Raw genomic sequence first — 8046 nt, 5'->3', positions numbered from 1 at the left:
TTATTACATTTGCAAAAATGTCTAAAATCCTGTTTTCACTTTGTCATTATGGGGTATTGTGTGTATATTGATGAGGGGAAAAAATATTAAATCCATTTGAGAATAAGGCTGTAACGTAACAAAATGTGGAAAAAGTAAAGGGGTCTGAATACTTTCTGAATGCACTGTAAGTAATATATTGTTTGTCACAGTAGCTGTGGACTATTGAACGCAAATAAGATATAATGTGCTTTTACTTTCATCAAAAGCTAATTCCTTTTCCACATTGTATTTCATGATCTCTGAAACTGTTTTGACAAAGTGGCTCAATTTCAAACTGCCATCTGAAGCATTTCACAACCATGGCATGTTGTCACTGTGGTTCCAGATATTTCCTGCTAACTAGCCTTGCAGTTGTCTTCCTCATTTTAGCTTCCTCTTTGTGATGTTAAGGCTTATTAATGATCAGGCGTGTTGTCAGATGCACAGTATCATCAGCGTCCCTGTCGCCGTTTGGTTAAAGGAGAGAACTCAACTAAGGAATCATTGGGGCACCAACTAAACATCCACCATTTCAACTAGAGGTCAAATCATTCAGGTATAACATTATATTATTTCATGGTTTAATTTCTAATTCATTAAATTTACATAAAACATCTGCACAATTTTGGAATATATAATACAGTATAATGTATTGCTTTTTCTAAATGTAATGGGTCTTCTTCAGTCATTGTTTCTATTTGACTTGGGGAGGCAGGTAGCCTAGTGGACTAGTAACCGAAAGGTTGCCGAAAGGTTGCAGGATCAAATCCCTCAGCTGACAAGGTAAAAATCTGTAATTCTGCCCCTGAACAAGGAACCCACTGTTCCTAGGCTGTCATTGACAATAAGAATTTGTTCTTTAACTGACTTGCCTAGTTAAATAAATAATAATTGTAGTTTCATGAAGATATGAATGGAAGTCTTATATCTACCCTAAACAAACAGTTGAAATGAGCTGGTCCATGTTGGTCCACTGGTTTCACTGAAGTACAGTTAAGTACACCAAAACAAAAAAGTACATAAAAAATAACCTGGAGTTAATTGTTTGGACATGGAATACATTCATGTTTAAACATTACCCAAATGTCTCTTCTGTTCATACTACAGGTTTATAGTCTGCAACTGTGAGAGCAGGCCCCCCACTTAGTGTATTTGCCAAGCTGAGTTGGACACTCAGTATGACAGGGTGTCAGTTTGTCAAATACCCCAAGTGAGGGGTCACTTGTCTGCTGAGCATCTCCCATCAGACTAACTTCAAAGAAGAACACTTCATTAACCTCCAAGTGACTTTCACTGTTAAGACTTTTTCAGAGGCAAAACATTTTGATTATGTGAAAATTATTATCTTTATCTACTATGAGTGATTATGTGCAATTGATCACGCACTGTCATAAATGTCTCATGTATTTTGTGTAAGTTTGTATGATGGAACTTAGTACACTGTGTAACAAGTGTGTGTCTCTGTATTAAATACTGCATTAAATAAGTACTGGGTTATAAAACATTGAGGTCCCTAGTATATTTATAGACGATGTGTATAGATTAATAGGAATGAATAGAAATGGAATTACGATTGCATTTATATAGATAACTTTTCATCAGGTTTCTATGCACTTTATGTAGGCCTGCATTATGTGTAAGGGTGACTGACCCACTACTACCAATGTAAAGTAATCACTGGGTGATGCACAGGAACAGTGAGTGGTGGCACATTGCTCTATAATTCTCAGCACAAGCAGTTATGACAGAGGAAATTAAAGGAGAGTTTGTGCTTATATGAAGCAGCGTCTAAACATTGCTTTCAACTAATTAAGGGAGATATAGGGACGATATATCACTTATTTATCTTGCACTCTGTGCTTTTACAAGGCCTATTATTATGGTCAATAACCTGCCTTTGGATACTTATATAAAACATCACCCTTTATCTGTCAGTCCCACACGCTTTCCTGTGCTCACAAAGCCATATGAGCTAGAATAAGAGCGGATGTCTGTGCTATCTTGTGATTAGATAGCAGTGTGTGACTCACATACTGCATTGAAATGGCGGTCAAAAAAGATGTAGTCATCACCCATCAGTGTCATGTGTCATCAGTAACACTGAATATCGTTGTAATTTACCGACATGGTACCAAAACCACCCAATATGACTATACTGTATGTATTTCCATACAGTAACTTTCCCATTGTGATTTCCTCTGAGATTAGACTAATTCAACCCCGTTGGTTGGCCTCGAAGGGAGTCTTCAATCAGTCAGGTAAAGGTATACTCTGGATTGGGTAGGTTACTTTCTAAATGTAATCTGTTACAGTTACTAGTTACCTGTCCAAAATTGTAATCAGTAATGTATCTTTTGGATTACCCAAACTCAGTAAGGTAATAGCCAAGCTTCCTGCCATCCAGGACCTATGTAATAGGCGGTGTCAGAGGAAAGCCCATAAAATTGTCAGAGACTTCAGTCACCCAAGTCATAGACTGTTTTCTCCTCTACCACACAGCAAGCGGTACCAAAAGGATCAGCTTCTACCCCCAAGCCATAAGACTGCTGAACAATTAATTAAATGGCCACCGGACTGTTACATTGACCCCCCACCGCCATTTGTGTTGTACACTGCTGCTACTCGCTGTTTATTATCTATGCATAGTCACCTCACCCCTACCTACATGTACAAATTACCTCAACTAACCTTTACACCCGCACACTGACTCGGTACCGGTACCCCTGTATATAACCTCGTTGTTGTTATGTTATTGTGTTACTTTTGATTATTTTTTACTTTAGTTTATTTGGTAAATATTTTCTTAACTCTTCTTGAACTGCACTGTTGGTTAAGGGCTTGTAAATAAGCATTTCACGGTAAGGGCAACACTTGTATTCGGAGCATGTGACAAATAAAGTTTTGATTTGATTACATTCCATTACTTTTAGATTACATGGGCTCTCAAGCCTACACAGGGCTCCCTGTGGCGCAGCGGGTTAAGGCACTTTGTGCTAGACCCTGGTTGGATTCCAGGCTGTATCAGGCCTTGGCCGTGATTGGGCGGCGCACAATTGGCCCAGTGTCGTTAGGGCTTGGCCAAGGTAGTCTGTCATTGTAAATAATAATTTGTTCTTTATTGACTTACCTCGTTAAATAAAGGTTAAATAAAAAAGAAACAAAAAATAATTAAGAGGCATTAGAATACAGTGGGGCAAACAAGTATTTAGTCAGACACCAATTGTGCAAGTTCTCCCACTTAAAAAGATGAGAGAGGCCTGTAATTTTCATCATAGGTACACTTCAACTATGACAGACAAAATTTGAAAGAAAATCCAGAAAATCACATTGTAGGATTTTTAATGAATTTATTTGCAAATTATGGTGGAAAATAAGCACAATTGGTGGCTGACTAAATACTTTTTTTGCCCCACTGTATATATATAAATATATATATCAGTCTAAAAATAAGTCTAGAAATTGACGTAGCAACTACAGATTGCCCCTTTAAATCTGTCAAAAGTGTGTAAATTTGAGCATGTGTCCATTAGGCCTATGGATTTTTTTTTATCAGCGTGAATTAGATTGAGCAATAAAAGCCCCACTTTTATTTCACTAGCTGGGATCCGCACTGTGCAGCTGTTGCAAGAGCGCATTTTTCACTAGCTGTCCACTGGTTTCAAAAACAATGATTGATAGGCTGCTTAAACTTCTTGAATTCAACCATTATTGGGTTCAAATACATATTTAGATTTGTGAACAGCCATCCACAACAACCACAATCCGTAAGGGCACAAATAGCTAAATGAGAGAGCAGCAGTAAGAATGATTCACATCAATGTGCTATGTAGATATCAATAATAAGTTATATCCGTATTGCCATATACTACACCACTGCTGTCATCCTTACCTCCAAGCGTTAAGTAAGTTCAAGTGAAGAAAGTAAGAAGATACAATAAGTGAGTTACTTGATGTCTGTCTAGGGCAATAGCCACTAGGGTTAGCACTGACACATGAACAGAGCAGTACTGTGCGAATCGGCTGACATGGCACATGGTCTTCCCAAAGACCCAGGTGCTGTTTACAAACCTGACCTGAAAAACAGGACACATTTAATACAAACACAATCTGAGGTTTTCATTTAGTAAACACTTCCTAACATTTCCTTATTAATATATAAAACAAGTGGTAGTCAACCCTTACAATTATGCCAATTTGGATGACCATCAAATTGAAACATTTGTTCAAACTTGCACAACCAAAGCCATGCTTATAACAGTGTACAGACATATTTGAAAAATAAGTCAATTACACTAAACAAAAATATGGGTGACATGTCTGGTGAGTATACAGGCCATGGAAGAACTGGGACATTTTCAGCTTCCAGGAATTGTGTTCAGATCCTTGCGACATGAGGCCGTGCATTATCATGCTGAAACATGAGGTGATGGAGGCGTATGAATGGCACGACAACGGGCTTCACGATCTCATCACGGTATCTCTGTGCATTCAAATTGCCATTGATCAAATGTATTTGTGTTCCTTGTCTGTAGCTTATGCCTGCGGCAGCCATAAGATCAACAGATGCATATCTGTATTCCCAGTCATGTGAAATCCATAAATTAGGGCCTAATAAATGTATTTCTATTGACTGATTTCCATACCATAACCCACCGCTACCATGGTGCACTCAGTTCACAACGCTGACATCATCAAACCGTTCACCCACACAACGCCATCTGCTTAGTACAGCTGAAACCAGGATTCATCCATGAAGAGAACACTTCTCCAGTATGCCAGTGGCCATTAAAGGTTAGTATTGCCCAATCAAGTCAGTTACGACGCCAAACTGCAGTCAGGTCAAGACCCTGGTGAGGAAGACGAGCATGCAGATGAGCTTCCCTGAGACAATTTCTGACAGTTTGCGCAGAAATTTTTCAGTTGTGCAAATCCACATTTTCATCAGCTGTTCTTGTGGCTGGTCTCAGACGATCCCGCAGGTTAAGTAGGAGGTCCTGGGCTGGCGGGTTTACACGTGATCTGCTGTTGTGAGGCCGGTTGGACGTACTGCCAAATTCTCTAAAACGACGTTGGCTTATGGTAGAGAAATGAACATTCAATTCTCTGACAACAGCTCTGGTGGACATTCCTGAAGTCAGCATGCCAATTGTATGCTCCGTCAAAACATAAGACATCTGTGGCCTTGTGTTATGTGACAAAACTGCATATTTTACAGTGGCCTTTTATTGTCCCCAGCACAAGGTGCATCTGTGTAATGATCATGCTGTTTATGCAGCTTCTTGACATGCCACACCTATCAGGGTGATGGATTATCTTGGCAATGGAGAAATGCTCACTGACAGGGATGTAAACAAATTAGTGCACAACATTTTAGAGAAATACACTTTTTGTGTGTATGGAACATTTCTGGGATCTTTTATTTCAGCTCATGAAACATGGGACCAACACTTTACCTGTTCTGTTTATATTTTAGTTCAGTATAGATATTCTGGCCACAAAAGGTTCTACCTTGAACCAAAAAGGTTTTTCCCTGGAATCAAAAAAGGTTATCATATGGGAACAGTGGAAGAACCCATTTGGAACCCTGTTTTCTAAGAGTGCAGGGCACAGACGTCATGTTGATCATTATGCATTTGATGTGCATTTAATCAAATAATTATTCATCACCTTTGTCAGAAGGATAACATTGATGATAGTTTGTAGCAGGAGAGAGTAAAATCTGTAAGGGGGACTCAAATTGTAGCTCCTACAGTGCAGTGACAAGCTCGTAACAGCCTGAAGCCTACCACAAAAACCTGGACCTCTGTGAGGCAGTACAACAATCACATACTGTACACCTTTTACAGTATTCCCCGTATCAGGAAAAGTGTCCTCATGCACAGAGCCCTAGCTGCGAACCAGAAAACACTTCCCCAATACTTGAGAGAAATGGGGTGTATCCCACCGCTGCCACCAGTGTAGCAGGAGGGAGTGAGAGCTCTCAACTGTAACTCATACAGTGCATAGGCGAGCTATCAGACTGTACCACAAAAGCCCAGATGTAATTGCAGTACAATGCTTACACACAGTACACCTGTTACAGTAGTTGTTACAGTAGCCTGTTAGTTGCAAAGGCTAAATAAAAAAAACATGATCTGTAATTACACCACAGTCTACCCCAAAGAGTGGTCCACCCATAAAAATGTAAACAATAGAGCAAATTATTTTTTATCTTTCCATGAGAGAAAACATTATGCTACATTTGTGAATAAATTCTCCAGTGTCAACAAACATTTTAACAAGTTGGGTTTTAGGCTACTAGTAAGGAGCCTATTCGAAATATAGTCATTATTTAAAATGACAGACTGTGCCTTTAAAGACTGCACAGAAATGCATTTGAAAACAACAAGCCTACGACATAGTCACAAACAAGTATAGACCATATCTGTGGTAACTATTTAGCTCGGGTAACTTACCAGAGTAAAAGGAGTGTTGAGTAGAGTAATCATTAAATCAGCAACCGCCAAATAAAAAAAATAAAAACTTGTGACAGAATGCATATTCATGTTCTTTATCACAACGTAGCAAACCACAATATTCCCAAAAAGTGAAATTATAAACTATAATGAGTAAAGTCTTGGTTGATGAATTCTGTGACGCTGTCTTATATTTAGTTCCGTTGCCGTACATTTCTTCATTAACATAAAAATTCAAAAATGATAAATTATCTGACTGTGTGTAAAAATCTTATAAAAAGTATGCGGATCTATTTGTTCTTTCCATCATTGAAAACTAACACATGCGAATTTGCAATGAGGAACTTCACTTCACCATTTCTTGATCATTTGTGTCTATAAATGACAGATGCTGTAGCATGTATTCCTCCTCGTCTAAACTGGTTGGTCAGATCATTTGACTCGAAGCACAGCTACCCACAGATCCAACGCTATTCTTTCAGGTCGTCTGTTTGACTTACGTTCGCACCAGAAATAAGGTATTATGCTAGGCCTACATTGAACAACGAACCTTCAATGGTTTCCATAGGTGGCCATAAAATATAAATATGTTATAATGTAAAATCCATTAATTTAGAATGAAACAATGGGAGTATAGGCCTACATAATGTATTATTAGGATATTATAATGATTATTGTATTGATGGATTTATTGTGTATTGTGTATTTGTGATTATTTTGTCAAATAATTCAGCATTAGTGTCTATTGATACCATGTAATGAAATAAACCATTATCTCGACCTATCCACCAATGGAGACAACCTGGTCTCAGCGGATTTAGTATTATTCTGTACATAAATTGGAAACACAATCTCCATTTCACTCCACACTGCCCTCTCTTACCTGGACACGAGGAACACATATGTGAGAATGCTGTTCATTGACTACAGCTCAGCATTCAACACCATAGTGGCCTCCAAGCTCATAACTAAGAAAAGGACCCTGGGACTGAACACCTCCCTCTGCAACTGGATCCTGGACTTCCTGATGGGCCACCCCCAGATGGTAAGGGTAGACAACAACACATTCGCCAAACTGACCCTCAACACGGGGGCCCCTCAGGGGTGTGTGCTTAGCCCCCTCCTGTACTCCCTTTTCACCCACGATTGCATGGCCACGCATGACTCCAACATTATCATTAACTTTGCTGACAACACAAAGGTGCTAAGCTTGATCACTGACGACGATGAGACAGCCTATAAGGACGAGGTCAGAGACCTGGCAGTGCCAGGACAACAACCTCTCCCTCAACATCAGCAAGACAAAAGAGCTGATCGTGGACTACAGGAAAGGGAAGGCCGCCCCCATTCACATCGACGGGGCTGTAGTGGAGTGAGTTGAGAGCTTCAAGTTCCTCGGTGTCCACATCACTAAGGATCGATCAAGGTCCACACAAACCAACACAGTCGTGAAGTGGGCATGACAACGACCTTTCCCCCTCAGGAGGCTGAAAAGATTTGACATGTGCCCTCAGATCCTCAAAATGTTCTACAGCTGCACCATTGAGAGCATCTTGACTGGCTGCATCCC

At 39.6% G+C, this 8046-nt stretch overlaps 1 long non-coding RNA gene across 1 annotated transcript; it reads left to right on the top strand.

The window, feature by feature from the left end:
* Positions 1 to 369: 369 nt before the first annotated feature.
* LOC110537289 lies at positions 370 to 1518 on the top strand. Its single transcript, XR_005034931.1, has 2 exons — positions 370 to 804; positions 1129 to 1518. It is a non-coding gene; the product is annotated as an uncharacterized LOC110537289 (long non-coding RNA).
* Positions 1519 to 8046: the final 6528 nt, after the last annotated feature.

The sequence above is a fragment of the Oncorhynchus mykiss genome, chromosome 12 (assembly GCF_013265735.2).
Source record: "Oncorhynchus mykiss isolate Arlee chromosome 12, USDA_OmykA_1.1, whole genome shotgun sequence".
Classification (NCBI taxonomy): domain Eukaryota; kingdom Metazoa; phylum Chordata; class Actinopteri; order Salmoniformes; family Salmonidae; genus Oncorhynchus; species Oncorhynchus mykiss.
This window is presented reverse-complemented; position numbering and strand designations above follow the sequence as displayed.